We start from the raw sequence: 21,032 nt of genomic DNA, 5'->3' as shown, positions 1-21,032 counted from the left end.
TCAGTTCAGCTGCCTGCTGTCACAGTGTTTTACCTCCCCCCATTGTCTGGGGAATTCCAGCCTGAGATCTGTCAGAGTGTGGATCCTTCCTCCTCCACTCACCACAACTGTCACCCAGCCACTGCCAGCCACCGATACAGTCCATCTGTGACACTGGTCCGCAGTGCTAGCCTCACCCCTAGGGTTGCCACCTCATCACATATTAATGACAGTTTCTGGGGCTGATTAAGGTGGTAATAAAACTCACCTAGTGCCTTACCTGCAATCAATTGGCCCCAGAACCTGTGTAATTAATATGTGTTAAATGTTAATGGGATGAGGTGAAAGCCCTACTCACCCCATCCATCCATCCCTCTTCCAGCGCTGTGCCATGCTCACATGGACTGTCCTTCCTCCAGCATCCTCTCAGGCACTCGGTTGCCATGGTGACGCTTGTCTCCAGTCGCTGTGGAAGGAGGATGAGCCCGCCTCTTCTCCCTGCTCTCCCGTGACAGGCTGTTCGTCAGCAGAGTGAGCAGTGTGGGCAGCGCTCGGTGCTGGGGCCGGGGGCTGCTGGCAGGCTGGGATGGAGGAGGGAGCGGCAAGGCCCGGAGCTCGGTGTAGGCCGGTGTGTGGCCCCTTGTACCCAGGGCTGGTCTGTGCCGGCCTCACATTGCTGGGCTAGAGCCAGGTGCGGCCGGGACTGGAGCGGAAGCCTTCTCCTCCGACAACAGGAGCGGACAGGGAGCTCGGCATGAGGAGAGAGCGGGGTGAGTGTATTGGGGGAGCCCTCCAGGGTGAGTGTATTGGGGGAGCCTTCCAGGGGGAGCCTTCCAGGGTGAGTGTATTGGGGGAGCCTTCCAGGGTGAGTGTATTGGGGGAGCCCTCCAGGGTGAGTGTATTGGGGGAGCCTTCCAGGGTGAGTGTATTGGGGGAGCCTTCCAGGGGGAGCGTATTGGGGGAGCCTTCCAGGGGGAGTGTATTGGGGGAGCCTTCCAGGGTGAGTGTATTGGGGGAGCCTTCCAGGGGGAGCCTTCCAGGGTGAGTGTATTGGGGGAGCCTTCCAGGGGGAGCCTTCCAGGGTGAGTGTATTGGGGGAGCCTTCCAGGGGGAGCCTTCCAGGGTGAGTTTATTGGGGGAGCCTTCCAGGGGGAGCGTATTGGGGGAGCCTTCCAGGGTGAGTGTATTGGGGGAGCCTTCCAGGAGGAGCGTATTGGGGGAGCCTTCCAGGGGGAGCCTTCCAGGGTGAGTGTATTGGGGGAGCCTTCCAGGGGGAGCCTTCCAGGGTGAGTGTATTGGGGGAGCCTTCCAGGGGGAGCGTATTGGGGGAGCCTTCCAGGGGGAGCCTTCCAGGGTGAGTGTATTGGGGGAGCCTTCCAGGGGGAGCCTTCCAGGGTGAGTGTATTGGGGGAGCCTTCCAGGGGGAGCGTATTGGGGGAGCCCTCCAGGGTGAGCGTAATGGGGGAGCCTTCCAGGGTGAGCGTAATGAGGAAGCCTTCCAGGGGGAGCGTAATGGGGGAGCCCTCCAGGGTGAGCGTATTGGGGGAGCCTTCCCATCACCTCCTCACCCAATGTGACTGTGCATTACTTGTTATTTTCATGCACCCACCCCCACTTATAGCAGACCTGAGTGTGGGTGACACCCTGTCAGGTAATCAGGGTCAGGTGTTTGTTCATATAGACGCTCCATCCTATGTTCTGAGTTTGCACACAGGTTACCTTCCCTCACCCTTCATCACCAGCACTGTGGGGGGAGGGGGGTTATTTACTAAAGCTGGGGCGTGCAAAATCAGGCTCACTTCTGCATAGAAACCAATCAGCTTCCAGGTTTTATTGCTAAAGTTTAATTGAACAAGCTGAGGTTAGAAGCTGATTGGTTTCCATGCACAGCTGCACCAGATTCTGAGTGAGCCAGCTTTAGTAAAAAAAAGCCCGTAATGCAGGCCATAGATGGGGAGAAAAACGGCAGATTTTTCTTTTAAAAAACGAAAATTCGGTCGTTCAAACGGCCGATGTTACCATCAATGGTAAAAAAAATCGTCCGATTTTCATCCCTTCTACAGCCGGCAAAAAGTGTCCCTGCAGAGAGCTCCGCTATTTCTGACAGTTCTCTGACAGTTCCTTCACATTTACAGCGGTTGAAACATTGTATCTATTTGTTTCCATTTAGGATACAGATGTTTTTATTCGGAAACAAATAGATACATTGTTGCAACCGCTGTAAATGTCAAAGAACTGTCAGAAATAGCGGAGCTCTCTGCAGAGACACTTTTTGCTGGACTGGAATTCTTCTTATTTTCATCCTACTTCTTCTTCTTCATCCTCATCCTCTTCTTCTTCTTCATCATCATCCTCTTCTTCTTCTTCTTCCTCATCCTCATCCTCTTCTTCTTCTTCTTCTTCTTCTGCTTCTTCTTCCTCCTCATCCTCTTCTTCTTCCTCATCCTCTTCTTCATCCTCATCCTCTTCTTCTTCATCATCCTCTTCTTCTTCATCATCCTCATCCTCTTCTTCTTCTTCTTCTTCTTCTTCTTCTTCTTCTTCCTCATCCTCATCTTCTTCTTCTTCATCCTCATCCTCTTCTTCTTCATCCTCTTCTTCTTCTTCATCCTCATCCTCTTCTTCTTCATCCTCTTCTTCTTCTTCGACATCCTCGTCCTCTTCTTCTTCTTCCTCATCCTCATCCTATTCTTCTTCTTCTTCATCCTCATCCTCCTCTTCTTCTTCTTCTTCATCCTCTTCTTCTTCCTCATCCTCACCCTCTTCTTCTTCTTCCTCATCCTCACCCTCTTCTTCTTCTTCATACTCATCCTCACCCTCTTCTTCTTCTTCTTCCTCTTCCTCATCCTCATCCTCTTCTTCTTCTTCATACTCATCCTCCTCTTCTTCTTCTTCTTCCTCATCCTCTTCTTCTTCTTCTTCTTCATCATCCTCTTCTTCTTCATCATCCTCTTCTTCTTCTTCATCATCCTCTTCTTCATCATCCTCATCTTCTTCATCCTCATCCTCTTCTTCTTCTTCTTCTTCTTCTTCTTCTACATCCTCATCCTCTTCTTCTTCTTCCTCATCCTCATCTTCTTCATCCTCATCCTCTTCTTCTTCATCCTCATCCTCTTCTTCTTCATCATCCTCATCCTCTTCTTCTTCTTCATCATCTTCATCCTCCTCCTCCTCTTCTTCTTCTTCTTCCTCATCCTCGCCCTCTTCTTCTTCATCATCATCCTCATCCTCTTCTTCTTCATCCTCATCCTCTTCTTCTTCTTCTACTTCCTCATCCTCATCCTTTTCTTCTTCCTCATCCTCATCTTCTTCTTCTTCATCCTCTTCTTCTTCATCCTCATCCTCTTCTTCTTCATCATCATCATCCTCTTCTTCATCTTCCTCCTCCTCCTCTTCTTCTTCTTCTTCTTCTTCCTCTTCATCCTCTTCTTCTTCATCATCCTCATCCTCTTCTTCTTAATCCTCTTCCTCTTCTTCTTCTACATCCTCATCCTCTTCTTCTTCTTCTTCTTCCTCATCCTCTTCTTCTTCTTCTTCATCCTCCTCCTCTTCTTCATCCTCATCCTCTTCTTCTTCTTCATCCTCACCCTCCTCCTCTTCTTCTTCTTCTTCTTCTTCTTCTTCTTCCTCATCCTCTTCTTCTTCATACTCATCCTCCTCTTCTTCTTCTTCTTCTTCCTCATCCTCTTCTTCTTCTTCATACTCATCCTCCTCTTCTTTTTCTTCTTCCTCATCCTCATCCTCATCCTCTTCTTCTTCTTCTTCTTCTTCATCCTCATCCTCTTCTTCTTCATCCTCATCCTCTTCTTCTTCTTCTTCTTCTTCTTCTTCTACATCCTCATCCTCTTCTTCTTCTTCCTCATCCTCTTCTTCTTCTTCTTCTTCCTCATCCTCATCCTCTTCTTCTTCTTCTTCATCCTCATCCTCTTCTTCATCCTCATCCTCTTCTTCTTCTTCTTCATCCTCTTCTTCTTCTTCCTCACCCTCATCTTCTTCTTCTTCTTCGTCTTCTTCTTCATCCTCATCCTCTTCTTCTTCTTCTTCATCCTCATCCTCTTCTTCTTCTTCTTCTTCTTCATCCTCTTCTTCTTCTTCTTCTTCTTCTTCTTCATCCTCATCCTCTTCTTCTTCTTCTTCTTCATCCTCTTCTTCTTCTTCTTCTTCATCCTCATCCTCTTCTTCTTCTTCTTCATCCTCATCCTCTTCTTCTTCTTCTTCCTCTTCCTCATCCTCTTCTTCTTCTTCTTCTTCATCCTCATCTTCTTCTTCTTCCTCTTCTTCTTCTTCATCCTCTTCTTCATCCTCTTCCTCTTCTTCTTTTTCTTCTTTTTGTCTTCCTCTTGCAGGTCACTGCTCATGCGCAGATTTTTTATCGGCAAAAAATCGGCCGATTTGCCCACTATTGCCACGAAAATCGGCCGATCGGCAAAATTGGCCGATTTTTTTCCAACTTTACAGAAAAAAAAAACGGCCAAAATACCGAAAAACGGCCGACCAAATAGCCCACTAACAATCCGAAAATCGGCCGATTTTATTTTCGGCCGAAAAATCGGCCGATTTTCGACCCATCTATGGCCTGCATAACTGTCTGTAGACACACCAGCCACCTCTTCCATACTCACACACCTCACCCTCCCCCCCCCCCCCCCACTAACACCTTTCACTCTTTATAGCCACCATTGGCTATTATTTCCTCCTTCTTGCAGTTATACCTGGCCAGTGCTTTTCTCCTTCCCTCTACCTACTCTGTCTTCTTCCAGATCCCTTATGGCTTCTCCTTTCCCTCCTCTGAAAGCCGTATTAAACCCAAAGCAAACATTTATTATATTGCAGCTTACTAATCCTTAGATGTGATGGCTGCTTTCATTTTCCTTTTTAGGCTTCCTTTCTTCTATTTTCATCTGGTGATCCAGCCATTAAATTAGTTGTTTTTTTTTTCAAAAGAACAAGCTGTCCTGTAGATTTAGCAGTTAGAGAGATTAGACAAACCATTTACTACTGACAGTGGTGCTTACTGTGATCAGCTTTATTTATGTAAGTTTTATCTCAAAAGGGGAAAAAAAGAGTTTACTGTAACTGCTTATAAAATGTGAGCTGGAGTTTGGCTTAATTTGTTGTTTCTAAATCTGCTAGTTCATCTAGGACTAACAATGCTGGCTGTCTGCTGTGCTCAATGTGCTCCTTCATCCAGAGTGTAGTCACTTTAATACAGGAGGTGTGTTAGGCCTTTTACACATGGGCGGACCTGATCAGGCCATCCATTGCCCTCTATGGAGCGGTGAATGTAAATGGGCAGATGGTTCACTTACATCTGATCGCCCATGCAGAGCAGACACAGAACTGTCAGCAGGGATCAGTGGACAGATTCCCCGTGGAGCAGGCGGATCCAGCTGGCAAAGTCCACCAGTGTGAAAGGGGCCTTACTCTCCAGATCACCAGGTGAGAAGAGAAGGGGAAAACTCTAAAAAAAAATAGAAAACTAATGCAGCCACCACATTTAATGACTGGTAAATTGCAATATATTAAATTTTTTTGTTTTGGGTATAATACCCCTTTACAGCTGTTCCCCCTCATTTCAGTCATCCATTCACTGTCTTCTTCCCTCCTTATTTCAGTCATCCATTTAGTAGCCCTTCCTTCTCTTCCCAATCATCCATTGACGGTCCTTTCCTCTTTATTTCAGTCATCCATAGACTGTCCCTTCCCTTCCTCCTCATTCCAGTCACCCTTTGAGTATCCTTTCCTTTCCTCCTAATTTAAGTCATCCATTGACTGTCCCTTCCATTCCTCATTGTTTGCTTTTGGTGGCTGCCTCTTTCCTGCCCCCTGAATGGCAGGAATAACTGACCCTTCCCTCTTCTGTATTTCACTCATTTTTGGACTGCTCTTTTCTCCTCATTTCAGGCATCTACAAATCAGACTTCTTTCCTACTTGTATCAGTTGTACCTCTGCCCTCTATTTCCTATTCCTCCTTATTTTGCTCATCTGCTGACTGTCCTGATCATTCAGATGCACAGGGGTTGATTTACTAAAACTGGAGAGCACAAAATCTGGTGCAGCTGTGCAAGATAGCCAATCAGCTTCTAACTTAAAATTGTTCAGTTAAGCTTTGACAAAAAAAAAACCCAAGCAACTGGAAGCTGATTGGCTTCTATGCAGAGCTGCACCAGATTTTTCACTCTCCAGTTTTAGTAAATCAGCCCTACAGTGATTAGCCTTTCTCTCCCTTTCTCATCTCAGCCTGTCACAATTAACCTTTTTATTCTTCTTTAGTTGTTCATTGACTGTTTTCTCTTGTTCTTTAGTTGCCTTCTGTTCTTCCTTACTATACTGTAGTTTCCTATTGACTACCCCTTCTTTCTTTTATCATATTGTTCTTCTAATAATCCCCACACCTGATATTTTTCTGCATATTTTGCTGCAGATTAAACCTCCATACACATGGGCCAGACATTCTTGTGTTCGGCAGTCTGTCCAACAGAAGCCGGCCGAACGTCCAGCTTCTGTTGGAAGGGCATGACCAAAAAACATCTGCTGATCAGCATCTGATCAGCGCTCTCAGTCAATGGCTGCGAGCGCTGACTGGTGTGTTCTGATGGGGGGGAGGGCAGGCAGTCCACCCGTCAGAATGCAATAGCTCAGCGGAGAGATCTCTGTACTAATATCGGATAGTTAGTACAGTGAGCTTCTCCGCTTTTTGTCTTTCAGGCCGCTGGGTTGAATGAATATTAACTGATAGTGTGTGCCTAGCATGACTTGATGCCTTTATTGCAGTCAGTCACTGTACACCTTTATCAATTATTGTTAATACTGAATGATCTCAATCTTCATACTGCAGCCCTCTTTTCCCTTCTCAATCGTCTTATTTTTTTTTTTGTTGCAGCCAACCTTTCTTTTCCGATGCTGTCAACTGTCCCATTCCTTGCTTATTTGTACAGTGTGGCGAAAACTGCTCTTCTGTTTATTCTGTTACTTATCATGGATTTTCTGTGGTGCTAGCCACTAATACTGGCCTTACAACTGTAGAATTATATTTGAACTTTCAGAAGAGAAAGTGTAAAAATCGCTCATCTGACCATTCGATGTTGCTTTATGGACTTGAATACCTTTGAGTGACTTTTTATTAAAGTACCATGTCATGATTACGTCTTATCTCCCCCTCATTTAATTTGGCCATGATAAATAATTTCTCTTCTACTGTAAGTTATCAATTGACTTCTGCTTTGGTATTCTCGGGAGTTATTTACATAGATCTCTGCTGGGAATGTGTATAACTAGAATTTTTATTTACAAAAAAGTCACATTTTTCCAATAGCTCAATCATTTGAGATTTACTTTCCTAATTATAAATTTCTTAAAATTCTCTTCTATAATAATAATTTTCTCTCGGTACTGATTTTGTGAATCTTGGGTATGAAAGTATATGAAAAAGGAAATGGTGTTGTATGTACTGTCTATAACCTATATTAGCAATATATCCTTTTGATTTTCCTGTGGAAGAGTGAATTGTACAAGTGTGTAGTTATGGTACTCAGCATCTTGGAATAGGAAATATTTGAGGACGTTGTTCAAGTTTGTGAGTTGTAGTCATCTTCTGAAGGGAGAAGCCATACACTAGTAGAATTTGGTTTGAAATTTTCCATTTTCAGAAAGGTTTTCGAATCATTAGTGGGGTCAAGCCAGCATTTGTTTTTAACCATAGTGATGACAACGTTTGAAGGGGTGGGATGGAAAATATTACTTGAACAAATTTTAACAGTGTATGTGGCTTTCATTTCGGAAATGACATTCATTCCAAAATTGAATGTTTAAGCAAACAAAATTTTGAAGTACTTTCAAAAGACATTTATGAAGTCATTGAATGTACTGAGAATACTCATACAAATGTCCATTAGAAAATCTATTAGTGTATGGCCATGTTAAGTTCTTTTGCCTGAGGTCAGTCTAAGTTGATTGAGTCATAGAAACCTGGAGAGTCTCCAGTGAAATAACTGTAGTGAAATCTGTGAAAAGATAAGACTGTAGTTATAATAACCAGGGACAATGCAGTACTGTAATAACTAAGCACTTTTCCAATAAGTGCAATATTGTCGTATTTTGTATTTATTTGATTTCTATCAGGAGTTTTTTTTATTTATTACAGGTATTTGTAGCACTAACAACTTACACTGCATTTTTCCTATTGTACATTCACATTAGTCCCTGCCCTCAAGGATCTTACTATCTAAGGTCCTGATCACACATACATACACATACCAGGGCCAATTTAGGCAAAAACCAATTAAACTACCAGCATGTCTTTGGAGGCTGGGAGGAAAACGATAAGCACACGGAGAATATGCCTACTATGTTCAGATAGAATCTTGACCTGTTTAGTTTCAGAGTATTGAGCCAGCCATAAATGGATCTAAATTTGACTGGTTCAGCGGGGGCCTGTCAAATTGTGATCCATGTATGGGCAGGTTGTTTGTACAGAAATCGATCTACTAAACAATCACCATGTCGGGTTTTTCCCAATCGGTCAGTGCTGCAGGCTATAGCCGGTGGTAGTGATTAGTCCATTTTTGATGGAGAGGAAGCCTCCCTGCTGTCATAATACAATAACTCAGTGGGAAGGATTCCCTCTTCCACCTCGAGGGTGTGGATGGGGGAATGGGGTAATTTTTTATTTTCTTCATTCAACCCGCTGGTTGAACGAAAAAAAATGACTAATGTATGGACTGCCTAAGTTTAACCCTAAACATTTGCTTTCATCACTGGATAGCAGATGTACTCATTAAATGTAATCATTAAAAAATAAGTGTCTTTTTAAATGTAGTTATTGTACTATAATGATATACTTGTACCAAGCTAGGAGAGTGCGTGCCAGTACTAGGATCCAGTTAGGTTAATGCAAGAGAGTGGACCAAGCAGAAGGATGGCCTCATCAGTGCTTAGATTTTGCTTTATTGTTCAGTGGGGAAGCTGGAGGTGTCTCGTTCTGCTCTAGTACTAGAAGTGCAATAGAGATCCTTTAGCTATGTATGACCTGTAAATAATTACAACCCTGTGACAAGTAAATAAGTATATATGTGTTTTTAGCTGTTTGCATGGACGTTTTCACAGCATTCTTTGCTAGAAAACCTGATAAAAAATAAGTGTGTTTAAAAAGTTGGTAATGTCTTTTGAAAAGCAACTCTACCAAAAATAAATTTCTCTAAATGGGTGAAGATAGCTGTGTTGATTTCCTCAAGGATCAGCTGTTGATCATTCCCACCCCAGAAGACAACTGTTGTTGTCACTGGCCTCAGCTTTCTCCCCATATTCCTAAACTGAATACACTTGAGGCCTATAGAAAATAGAGGATGGTTACAACAAACAAGTTGGCTTCTTAGACAAGCTCATCACTTGTCATAACTGCACCTAAGACATGACATGGAATCAAACCTTGTCCCACATTACCCAATATCTAGATATCCTTGAATGAATTTGCTCTATTAGCACCAGAGAAAATCTGATTTTAGAGGCGTTACTCTTTAACTACAAACGTTCTGTTAAGCAGTTTCAGAATTAAAGTGTGATTTGTCACTCCAGAGAACACGTCTCCACTGCTCTAGAGTCCAGTGGTGGCGTGCTTTACACCATTGCATCCGACGCTTTGCATTGCACTTAATGATGTAAGGCTTGGATGCAGCTGCTCGGTCATGAAAACCCATTCCATGAAGCTCTCTACGCATTGTTATGCTAATCTAAAGGCCACATGTAGTTTGAAGGTCTTTAGCTATTGACTCTGCAGACAGTTAGCAACTTCCGCACACTGTGCGCTTCAGCATGCGCTGACCCCACTGTGTCATTTTACGTGGCCTACCACTTCGTGGCTGAGTTGCTGTTGTTCCCAGTTGCTTCCACTTTGTTATAACATCACTAACAGTTGACTGGAATATTTAGTAGCCAGGAAATTTCATGGATGGACTTATTGCACAGGTGGCAACCTATCACAGTACCATGTTTGAATTCACTGAGCTCCTGAGAGCAACCCATTCTTTCACAAATGTTTGTAGAAGCAGTCTGCATGCCTAGGTGCTTGATTTTATACACCTGTGGCCACGGAGGTGATTGGAACTCCTGAATCCAATGATTTGGAGGGGTGTCCCAATACTTTTGGCAATATAATGTAAATCTGCTAGTACTTCTAAGATTAACATTGCTGTTGTCCAAACGTGCCCCTGCGCTCATTCATCCAGAGTGAGAACACCTGACCAGACCACCAAGTGAAAACAGAGGGGAAAAAAAGCCTAAAAAAGAAAGTTAATGCAGCCACCACATCTAATGATTGTTAACCTTCAATATATTACATTTTGGTTTTGGGTTTAATACCACCTTAAGGGAACTTTACTAAAATACTTGGTGGTAGAGGAGTGGGGGTGCGCTACCACAAATTATTGCTTTATAAATGCCCAGATTTCCACACTTAACCACTTCAAGTCTGGATACTTTCACCCCCTTCCAGTCCAGTTTTAAGCGATGTCACACTTTGAATGACAATTACTCAGTCATGCAACGCTCTACCCATATAAGATTTTTATATTTTTTTTGAGACAGAGCTTTCTTTTGGTGGTATTTAATCACTGTTGCTATATAAATGAAAAAATACTGAAATTTAACCACCTCCTGCCCGCCATATAGTAATATGATGGGCGCAAGGTGGTTCTCTCGTTCTGGGAGCGCGGCGATCGGTGGTGCGCTGTGTCCCTCGGACACAGCGGATCACCGATCATGGAAAGAGCCGAAGATGTTGGCTCGGTCATGTGATCAGCTGTGTCCAATCACAGCTGATCACATGTAAACAGGGAAATGCCAGTTATCGACATTTCTCTCCTCTCGAGCTGTCACGCTGACAGCTCGAGAGGAGAGGAGAGCCAGTAATCGGCTTTCCGCAGAGGGGACATGTACACTGATGATCAGTGTGCCCCAATGATCAGTGTAGCCCCAGCAGTGCCTTATGTCAGTGCTCATCAGTGCCTCGTGCCAGTGCCCATCAGTGCCTACCAGTGCACATCAATGCCACATATCAGTGCCCATCTGAGCTGCCTTTCAGTGTCACCTATCAGTGCCAGTCAATGCCACCTATCAATGCCAATCAGTGCCACTTATCAGTGCTGCCAATCAGTGCCGCTTATCAGTGCGCATCAGTGCCGCTTATCAGTGCCGCCTAACAGTGCCAGTCAGTGCCGCCTAACAGTGCCAGTCAATGCCCATCAGTGCCACCTACCAGTGCCCATCAGTGCAACCTATCAGTGTCCATCAGTGCAGCCTATCAGTGCCCATTAGTGCAGCCTCATTAGCGCACATCAGTGAAGGAGAAAAATCACTTATTTACAAAATTTTATAACAAAAACTAAGAAAAAAAAAATTTTTGTTCAAAATTTTCAGTGGTTTTTGGTTTGTTTAAGAAAAAATAAAAAAACCCAGAGGTGATTAAATACCACCAAAATAAAGCTTTATCTGTCGCAAAAAAATGATAAAAATTTCATATGGGTACAGTGTTGCATGCCTGCGCAATTGTCATTCAAAGTGCAACAGCGCTGAAAGCTGGAAATTGGTCTGAACAGGAAGGGGGTATAAGTGCCCTGTAGGCTAGTGGTTAAAAAATAAAAACATTGCTTAGCTTTTGTTTTATAATTTTGCAATTAAATAATCTTTCTTCAGGGATGTAGGCCAAAATGTATTCTGCTACATTTGGGGGGTAAGAATAACATAAAACAGTGTATATTATTTAGTCTGTGTGAAGTTATAGAGTCTACAAACTATGGAGTATATATTTGAAAATTGCTCAGGTGAGACCCTAAATTGCCAGATGCTGGTATGACGTTTGGCAGTGATCAGGACACTGATATGAAGTATGGCAGGGATCAGGAGGCTGGTATGACGTATGGCGATTTTTAGGACACTGGTATGGGGTATAGCAGTGATCAGGATGTTGGCATGAGGTATGGTGGCGATCAGGATGCTGGTATGGCAGTGATCAGGATGCTGGTATGGTATATGGGGTGATCAGGACGCTGGTATGGGGTATGGTGGTGATCAGGACGCTGGTATGGGGTATGGTGGTGATCAGGACGCTGGTATGGGGTATGGTGGTGATCAGGATGCAGGTATGGCATATGGGGTGATCAGAATGCTGATACGCGGTATGGCGATGATCAGGGCGCTGGTGTGGTGTATGGTGGTGATCAGGATGCTGGTATGGCATGTGGTGATCATGATGCTGCACCATTCTGGGCTTGCCCACCACCAGAGGAAGAGGACTCATGGGGGTTTATTTACTAAAGCTGGAGAGTCCAAAATCAGACTCCCTTCTGCATAGAAACCAATCAGCTTCCAGGTTTCATTGCCAAAGCTTCATTGAACAAGCTGAGGTTAGAAGCTGATTGGTTTCTATGCAGAAGGGAGTCTGATTTTGGACTCTCCAGCTTTAGTAAATAAACCCCATGATGTCACTTGATTGGACTGAAATCCCATGGGAAAAAATGTACATATGCAAAAATGTTTAATTTTAATAAAGGCAGCAGGGGCAACCTGGGGGGCAGATCTTTGGATTCATACTGATTGTCCATATTCTGAGCCTAAGCCCAGTAAAGGCTCCTGTATAGTTTGTGCTCTGCTAAGGAACTGCAGAGGCATGAATCAGGTGTTCAGTTTTGTCTTTCTGTTTAAAAAAAAACATTTCTTTTTTAGGGGCCTAAGCTACCTTCCATCTCAATGCACTGCAATCCCATCCTTGGTTAAACAATAGAAGTGATTCCTCACTGGGGACTGAATCATAGTCACGCTCCCTGCCTGTATAACCCAATTGTGCTAAGTCACAGATTCCTGTCCTATTACAACTTATGTGGGTGGCAGGAAGAAGGGAGATGCAGACAGAGATAGCATTAATAGGCTGCACAATCTTGAGAAGTAGGATCACATGATTAACTCCTGGATGGTCAAACTGCATCATAGGAAACAGTACAGTTAGCCACCACTTACTAACTGCCTTGTTTAAAAGAACTGGTCATCTTTTTCTGTTAGAGAGAATATATATAACAGTGTATAAAACAAGGTCATGACACTAGTAAAGAAGTCCGTTTATGCTCAATGTGCTGTTTTCAAATATGTATTTAACTTCAGTAGTATCCCCACATGTGTACAGCATTAGCAGTTCTCCACAAAAGTTTACGGACTGTCAGCTTGCAGTGTATTTGACTTTTTAGTGTGTTCAGCAGGGTGCTTTAAAGTAATTCTAAAGATTCATTTTATTTTGTTTTTTTGTTTTTAAATAACAACACAAACACAGAGAAGCCCCTGTCCTCTTCTTATTGCCCCCTCCCTCCTTCCCCCAGTGCTCCTGGGTCCTCCCCCTTGACCAGTGCCAACCAATAGCAAGCCGCTTGCTATGGAGGTACTGGTGCATGCTCACTCCCAAACCCCGCACTGTGTCCATAAGACACATAGAGCTGTGGCTCAGCCCTGCCCCCCACTTTTCCCTTATTGGCTCACTGGCTGTGATTGACAACAGTGGAAGTAATTGGCTCCCATTGCTGTGTCTCAGCCAATGAAGAGGGAGAACCGGGACAGCTGATGCTCCCATGCACATCACTGGATTTAGAGGGGGCTCAGGTGAGCATTTGGGGGGGGGGCTGTGGGGGGAGCAGCACATAAAAGGTTTTTCCCTTCATGCATAGAATGCATAAATGTAAAAAATAAAATTCAGCCTTTACAACCTCTGTATGCAGTAGTATGAGTGCATTTTCTATTAGGGTCATTTTACAGGGGTACATTTCACCTCACCAAAACCTTAAAGGAAAACCATGGCCGTGTTTGATCCACAGCTTTTCAACATGGGAACAGACCTAAAGCTTAGCTTCTCTTTTTCAGAAGCATCCCTGACTCAGCTAGGAGATCAGCATCTTACATCACTCCTACAGCAGCCAAATAGCCAGCCTACTATGCTTCTGCTTTATCATAGTGCCAAACAGAAGTTGGCTGCAGGCTATTTTAATTGGCAACTGTATTGTTGCTGCTGTGTTACTGAACAGCGGTTTATTGTTTTATTTATTCTTATAAAAAGTCTGGATTTGTCAGCTGAAGTAATTATACTTTTGAGCCCTAAAAACACATGTAAATTAAATTGTTACAGCAAGTACATGGAGTAACAAATTAGATTAAGACAGTGGATAACACATATCACTGAAGACCTTTTCTGCTGTTCAGAAACACTCAGCTTTATTAAAAACGCAACCTTTTGGAATACTTCCAACCCAAAGCTAATGACTGGGAAAAGCTAGTGTTTTTTGGGACACACTGTCCACCAATACCCCCGTAGGATCCAGTGGTTGGCTGGAGATCCTGAAAAATCCAGTGAATGTTTGGCAAAAAAAGCCATATACTTTAAAAATGACTAGTACAGGAACCTTGGCCAACCAATAATTTTCTGGTACCAAAAAAGTGTGCTAGCTGCTACCCAACACAGTTTTAAAATCTTGGGTGGATGTCCTGTTTAACCTGTCCAGAATCGTCACTTGTTAGGGCTCGTGTACATAGACATTTGTGTTTGAACTACTTTCCTTACCATAACAGGTCAACGTGAATGCAAAAATAGCTTGAAACGAATCAAAGCAATTCATAAACCGACTACAAAGAACTCAGAAGCAAGTCAAATCAACACAAACCATATTGCATTTGACTTGCTTTTGAGTTGCATGCCCTAACATTTCTATTTTGATGCACATCTGTTTTTCTTTTCTGTTTGCTTAACCCAGAACAGTAGCAGTACTCACTGAATACCCCACATAGCAGATATATCTCAGCACAGACAGACAATGCTGTGAGTCATCTTTGTGCTCTTCTAGTAGTTCCTACCTGAACATTGAGCAAAAGGATGACTCATTGCTGCATTAGGACACAGGTGGCAGGATTTCTTTCCTGTTAAATATTCCAGTTGGTTTTTTTTTTCTTAAGAAATAGTCTATTTGCTACATTTCAGGAGGTCATCATTGTTATAGTGGACTCGTGTATAAAAATATCTACAGTATATGTCTAAAAATGTGTCTATTGATCAGGACGGCCAGGTACTCGTGCTTCTGTTTCCAGGTTATGTTATTTAATAATGTAGATTCTAAGGCAGGGGTCCTCAAACTTTTTAAACAGGGGGCCAGTTTACTGTCTCTCAGACCGTTGGAGGGCCGGACTATAGTTTAAAAAAAAAACTATGAACAAATGCGGACACAGTACAGGAGATGACCAGAGACTGCGGACATACAACGGCGGCGGGAATACTGGGCCGGCCGCTCCATAAGACGCACAGACATTTCCCCCTAAGTGTGTCTTATGGAGCAAAATAGTGCCCCATCATTGGTGTCAGTGGGAGGAATAGTGCCCCATCATTGGTGTCAGTGGGAGGAATAGTGCTCCATCATTGGTGTCAGTGGGAAGAATCATGCCCCATCATTAGTGTCAGTGGGAGGAATAGTGCCCCATCATTGGTGTCAGTTGGAAGAAATGTGCCCCATCATTGGTGTCAGTGGGAGGAATAGTTCCCCATCATTGGTGTCAGTGGGAGGAATAGTTCCCCATCATTGGTGTCAGTGGGAGGAATAGTGCCCCATCATTGGTGTCAGTGGGAGGAATAGTGCCCCATCATTGGTGTCAGTGGGAGGAATAGTGCCCCATCATTGGTGTCAGTGGGAAGAATAGTGCCCCATCATTGGTGTCAGTGGGAGGAATAGTACCCCATCATTGGTGTCAGTTCGAGGAATAGTGCCCCATCATTGGTGTCAGTGGGATGAATAGTGCCCCATCATTGGTGTCAGTGGGAGGAATAGTACCCCATCATTGGTGTCAGTTCGAGGAATAGTGCCCCATCATTAGTGTCAGTGGGGGGAGGAATAGTGCCCCATGGTCACTAAAGTGTGCAGCACTGCATTCTGGGAAAATTGGAAGAGTCTCATGCTCCTACTTCACTCTGGCAGATAATTAGGGCAGTGGGAGGAGAGAGAGGTGAGCTGTGGTGAACTAGGAGCGCCGAGAGAGAGAGCATGTGAGGCAGATCACACAGAACCTGATGTGGGGGCGTTTATTTGGAGACTTCTCTTTACCTTAATTAATCGTAAAGGTCTTAACTAGCGTATGCAAAACACAGAAGCATTATTTGTAAAACATCTTTGTTGTTTTAAAAAGTGAGGATTGACTCAATGAACACACGCTCTTCAAAGAAAAGCACACAAGTGCAAGTTTGCCAGATCATGACTTTGTGTTTCTCACTTTTCATTAGATTTAATTTACATAGTATATGTTTGTTTCAGAATTGCAGCTTCATTTTTACTGATAGAAAAGTTCATCAGTCTCTGTTGCTAGATGTGTTTGCAGTAACGAGAAATAACCAGTAGGTTGTGCTTCAAGTCCATCATCTGTCATATTCATAGCGTATTGGTTATATACCTTTTTTTTTTTTAACAAAGGTTTTAATATAACTGACAGTTTTTACACAATGATATACTGTATACGTGTTTCCAAGATCAGAGGGGAAAACAGGCATCTCCAACACTTCCATAAACAAAGCCTACTTTGTTGTTGTCAGCAAACACAGCAAACAGGCATTGTCTTCTACTTCAGTGCAAACAAAACATATAGCTGCTTCTTTTCATTGCCTAACACAATCTTTAAAGAAGAATTGCAAAAATGGTGTTTTCTACATGGTTACATTGGTCTAGTTTATACCATACCTGTGGGATCTCTCGAGAAGCTGTAAATCCTTGTAGTAGACATTGCTACTCCAGTGATCTCTACTTGCTTCCGTGTCCTGTGCTGCACAGCTGCATTCAGAACACAGAAGATCAACCGATCAGCATGTCCACCATTCTGAGAATGCTTTGCATTTTCTCAGTGTATGCAAAGCATTCTTTGATGGGACGAGGTAGAGAGTGTGTTGTCAATGCCCCGCCTCTCTACCTCACCCAGTCAGAGAACTCTTTGCATTCATTAAGAAAATGCAAAGCATTCCTTGATTGGTGCCCCTTTCAAGCGGCTGGCTCCTTTGTTGGGAATGCAGCAGGGCATATTCACCAGGAAGATATACTTGCAGTAAATATTTAAGCTTTTATCCAACTTAAATGGATGCATGCATCATAGAACTGTTATCTGAAAGATAGGCAACGTCAGAAAGCCTTCAGATTCAGCCAAATGCCAGCCATTCTGACAGGTAATACTAAGACACTGCCAGGTAGCGCTGGAACTGGCTTTTAAATCCCACTCCTTACATTCTTATTTCCTTACTACTATGATGGACTGCTTCATGGCCAATATTAATGTGCATTGGCTCAGACACAGCAGCGAGGGAGGGGGGGGGCACAGACACAGTGAGAAGGGGGGGAATAATAGAGTGGGGACACAATGCAGTAACAGAGTGGGGACACTATGAGGACACTAGTTCTGGTGACTCTCTGGTTTTCCCTCACTTTGAAGGGATTTTCTCTCACTTTCTGTTTTGGCTATAAGACAGGAAGTTAAGGAAAGTTTCTCCAATGTGAAAACTACAAGTTCCCACAATTATCAGCAGATAGTGCTTTAAATGCTTTTCTAGCTCATCATCTTGAGATAACTGGAAATGAGGTACCTAGGATTATTGTTTTCACTTCGTTCATGAGATTTAGAACATGTGTGGTGCAATCATTGCTTACATACACGTGCGCACTCTATGCATTATGTGGGTGTGCGCATGGCAACAAGATTGCTTTTACATTTTTTTTTTCATTAATTTAATTATTGTTATTTTTTCTGTTTTCAATATTTCTATTGAAAGTTAACAGATAAAGATCATAATAATACAATCGTACACCTATGATGGCAATTGCAGAAAGAGGGGGCTCGCAACGCAGGCGAGACACAGATGAGAGAAGGCACATATTAAGGATATATATTATACTATAGGTGCAGTCTTCCTATTCAGTGAGATAACGCCACACCTCAGGAAAAACAGAAGTCAAGGGGTATATACCCCCTGAGAGCAGTCCAAGTAGTCTTAACACATAATTTCTGCTCCAGATAGTTGCAAGAAGCAACAGATACAAATTTGAAGGATGCTACTTTCAAAATCACAAAAGGACATAGTCCATCAAAGGGCAAGTGAAGAGAAAAAGAGAGGAAGAACAAGGAAAGGAACTCAAGTTGCCCACACGCCAGGCCCACCCCTTCCAGCAAAGAGGGATGTAATGTTAAGATGGAATCTATAAGTAACTAATCCACGGGGTTCAGATGCTCTCAAACCTAGTCGTGGTATCACGTAAGATGCTAACCATCTTCTCGTTGATCGTAATCCAGGAAGGTTTGTGTTTCATCACCACTGGGCTTTTCCAGGCAGTCGCAATTGCAATTTTAGGTGCTAGGAACATAAAGCACATGGGAATTTGGATGGGTCTGGATGCATCAGCTATTGTTTCATTCAGAAGCGCAATTGATGATGTTGGTCATGGTCAACGAAAAAATCAGGGCATGAACTCATATCAATAACCTCCTAACTTTGGGGCAAGTCCATCACACATCGTTCCTATTTGCCCACAACCTCGGAAACAGAGCAGGGAGGAACTGGGGTACATTTTTGACAGGCGATCAGGAACCAGGTACCAACAGAACACCTTATAGCCTTCTACAAGGGAGTCATTCATAATGCCTTTGCGAATGCGCAAAGACCAGTCCCTCTATTCCTCCCTATTTATCTCTGAGCCTATATCCCTTTCCCAAGCCAGTATTCATAATAAAAGTCATATAAAAGTATTTATCCCCCTTCAAATTTTCCACATTTTGAGATGTTACAACCAAAAACATAAATGTATTTTATTGGGATTTTATGTGATAGACTAACACAAAGTGGCACATAATTGTGAAGTGGAAGGAAAATGTAAATGATTTAAAACATTTTTGACAAATACATATCTGAAAAGTGTATTTGTATTCAGCCCCCCAGAGTCAATACTTTGTACAACCACCTTTCACTGCAATTACAGCTGCAAGTCTTTTGGGGGATGTCTACCAGCTTTGCACATCTAGAGAGTGACATTTTTGCCCATTCTTCTTTGCAAAATAGCTCAAGCTCTGTCAGATTAGATGGAGAGCTCCTGTGTACAGCAATTTTCTAGTCTTGCCACAGATTCTCAATTGGATTTAAGTCTGGACTTTGGGCATTTCTAACACATGAATATGCTTTGATCTATTTGGCTCCATCTATCTTCCCATCAACTCTGACCAGCTTCCCTGTCCTTGCTGAAGAAAAGCATCCCCACAACATGATGCTGCCGCCACCATATTTCACAATGGGGATGGTGTGTTCAGGGTGATGTGTAGTGTTAGTTTTCTGCCACACATATCATTTTGCTTTTAGGCCAAAAAGTTCAATTTTGTTCTTATCTGACCAGAGCACCTTCTTCCACATGTTTGCTATGTCCCCCAAATGGCTTCTTGCAAACGGGACTTCTTAAGGCTTCCTTTCAACAATGGCTTTCTTCTTGCCACTCTTCTTTAAAGGCCAGATTTATGGAGTGCTCGACTAATAGTTGTCCTCTGGGCAGATTCTCCCACTTGAGCTGTGGATCTCTGCAGCTCCTCCAGAGTTACCATGGGCCTCTTTGGCTTCTATTCTGATTTAATGCTCTCCTTGCCTGGCCTGTCACTTTAGGTGGACGGCCATGCCTTGGTAGGATTGTAGTTGTGCCATACTCTTTCCATTTTTGGATGATGGATTGAACAGTGCTCCATGAAATGTTCAAGGCTTGGGATATTTTTTATAATATAACCCTGTTTTAAGCTTCTCCACAATTTTATCCCTGACCTGTCTGGTGTGTTCTTTGGCCTTTATGATGCTGTTTGTTCACTAAACTTTTCTAACAAACCTCTGAGGGCTTCACAGAACAGCTGTATTTCTATTGAGATTAAATTACACACACAGGTGGAGTCTATTTACTAATTAGGTGACTTCTGAAGGCAATTGGTTGCACTAGATTTTAGTTAGGAGTATCAGAGTAAAGGGGGCTGAATACAAATGCACGTCACACTTTTCAGATATTTATTTGTCAAAAATTTTGAAAACCATTTATCATTTTCCTTTCACTTCACAATTATGTGCCACTTTGGGCTCGTTCACACTTGACTGTATTACCAACTCTTGCCAAACGCCGGTACGGCGTTTGCGGAGCGTTTTTTAACGCTCCACAAACGTCGCATGCACGGTTCAGCAGCGGTTGCTAGGCGTTTGCCAAGCGTTAAAAACGCCCCACAAATGCCTATAATGAAGTTTGAATGGTGTTACCGCTCCGCAACCGCACCACAAACGCCAGCCAGGCATTTGCGGAGCGGCACCATAGACTAGAATAGGAGGCTTCAACGCCTCCTGACTCGACCCCAGGCGTCCGTTTTGCCGCGCCGCTAATGCTCCCGTTAGAACAGCACTGTATGCTGCAATGTGCAGAATTGCCCGAGGCGTTTGGGAAGCGGTAAAAACGCTTCCCAAACGCCTTTCTGCCACCTGCACACAACGCTAGTGTGAACGTAGCCATTGTGTTGGTCTATCACATAAAATACCAATAAAATACATTAATTTTAATAATTAGTAATTAAAATACATTAATACAAAATACATAAATTACATTTTTGGTTGTAACATGACAAAATGTAGAAAATTTCAAGGGGTATGAATACTTTTTCAAGGCACTGTATGTGGCAGTTTGGGGTTGTGACAAATAACTTTTACAGACTTGAGATGCCCCCTCTCTGAGCCTCACCACAGAAACATGTTGCAAAAGCCATCCGGGTGGTGATATCAACAGTATTTCGTTGTGGGGAACGTATTATTTTTATTTTTTGCTACTTTTTTTATTCTCATTTAACATTTAGTTTTATTGCTATCACAAGGGGGCAGGAACTTTTATTTCTCATCTATTGTCTTCCGTGCCCTTCACTATAGAGAATCAAGCACAGATCATTCTTTATTAGCTGCATCCCCGAGAATGACAGCTGTAAATCTAGAAACACTCAGAACTGTGTG

The 21,032-nt window shown here is 43.1% G+C and overlaps 1 protein-coding gene across 1 annotated transcript in view; it reads left to right on the top strand.

Moving 5' to 3' along the window:
- The first annotated feature begins 479 nt into the window (after positions 1 to 479).
- ZC3H12B (zinc finger CCCH-type containing 12B) overlaps positions 480 to 21,032 on the top strand; it is a 98,416-nt gene continuing 77,863 nt past the window's right edge. The window contains exon 1 of the mRNA XM_089685178.1: positions 480 to 749. The gene's annotated coding sequence lies outside the window, so the exon portion shown is untranslated. The remainder of the gene's footprint in view (positions 750 to 21,032) is intronic.

The sequence above is a fragment of the Staurois parvus genome, unplaced genomic scaffold (genome assembly GCF_062004578.1).
Source record: "Staurois parvus isolate SC_StPar_1 unplaced genomic scaffold, SC_StPar_1.0 ptg000365l, whole genome shotgun sequence".
NCBI classification, from domain to species: domain Eukaryota; kingdom Metazoa; phylum Chordata; class Amphibia; order Anura; family Ranidae; genus Staurois; species Staurois parvus.
Note: the sequence above shows the minus strand (reverse complement) of the source record. Positions and strands in the feature narration are given on the sequence as shown.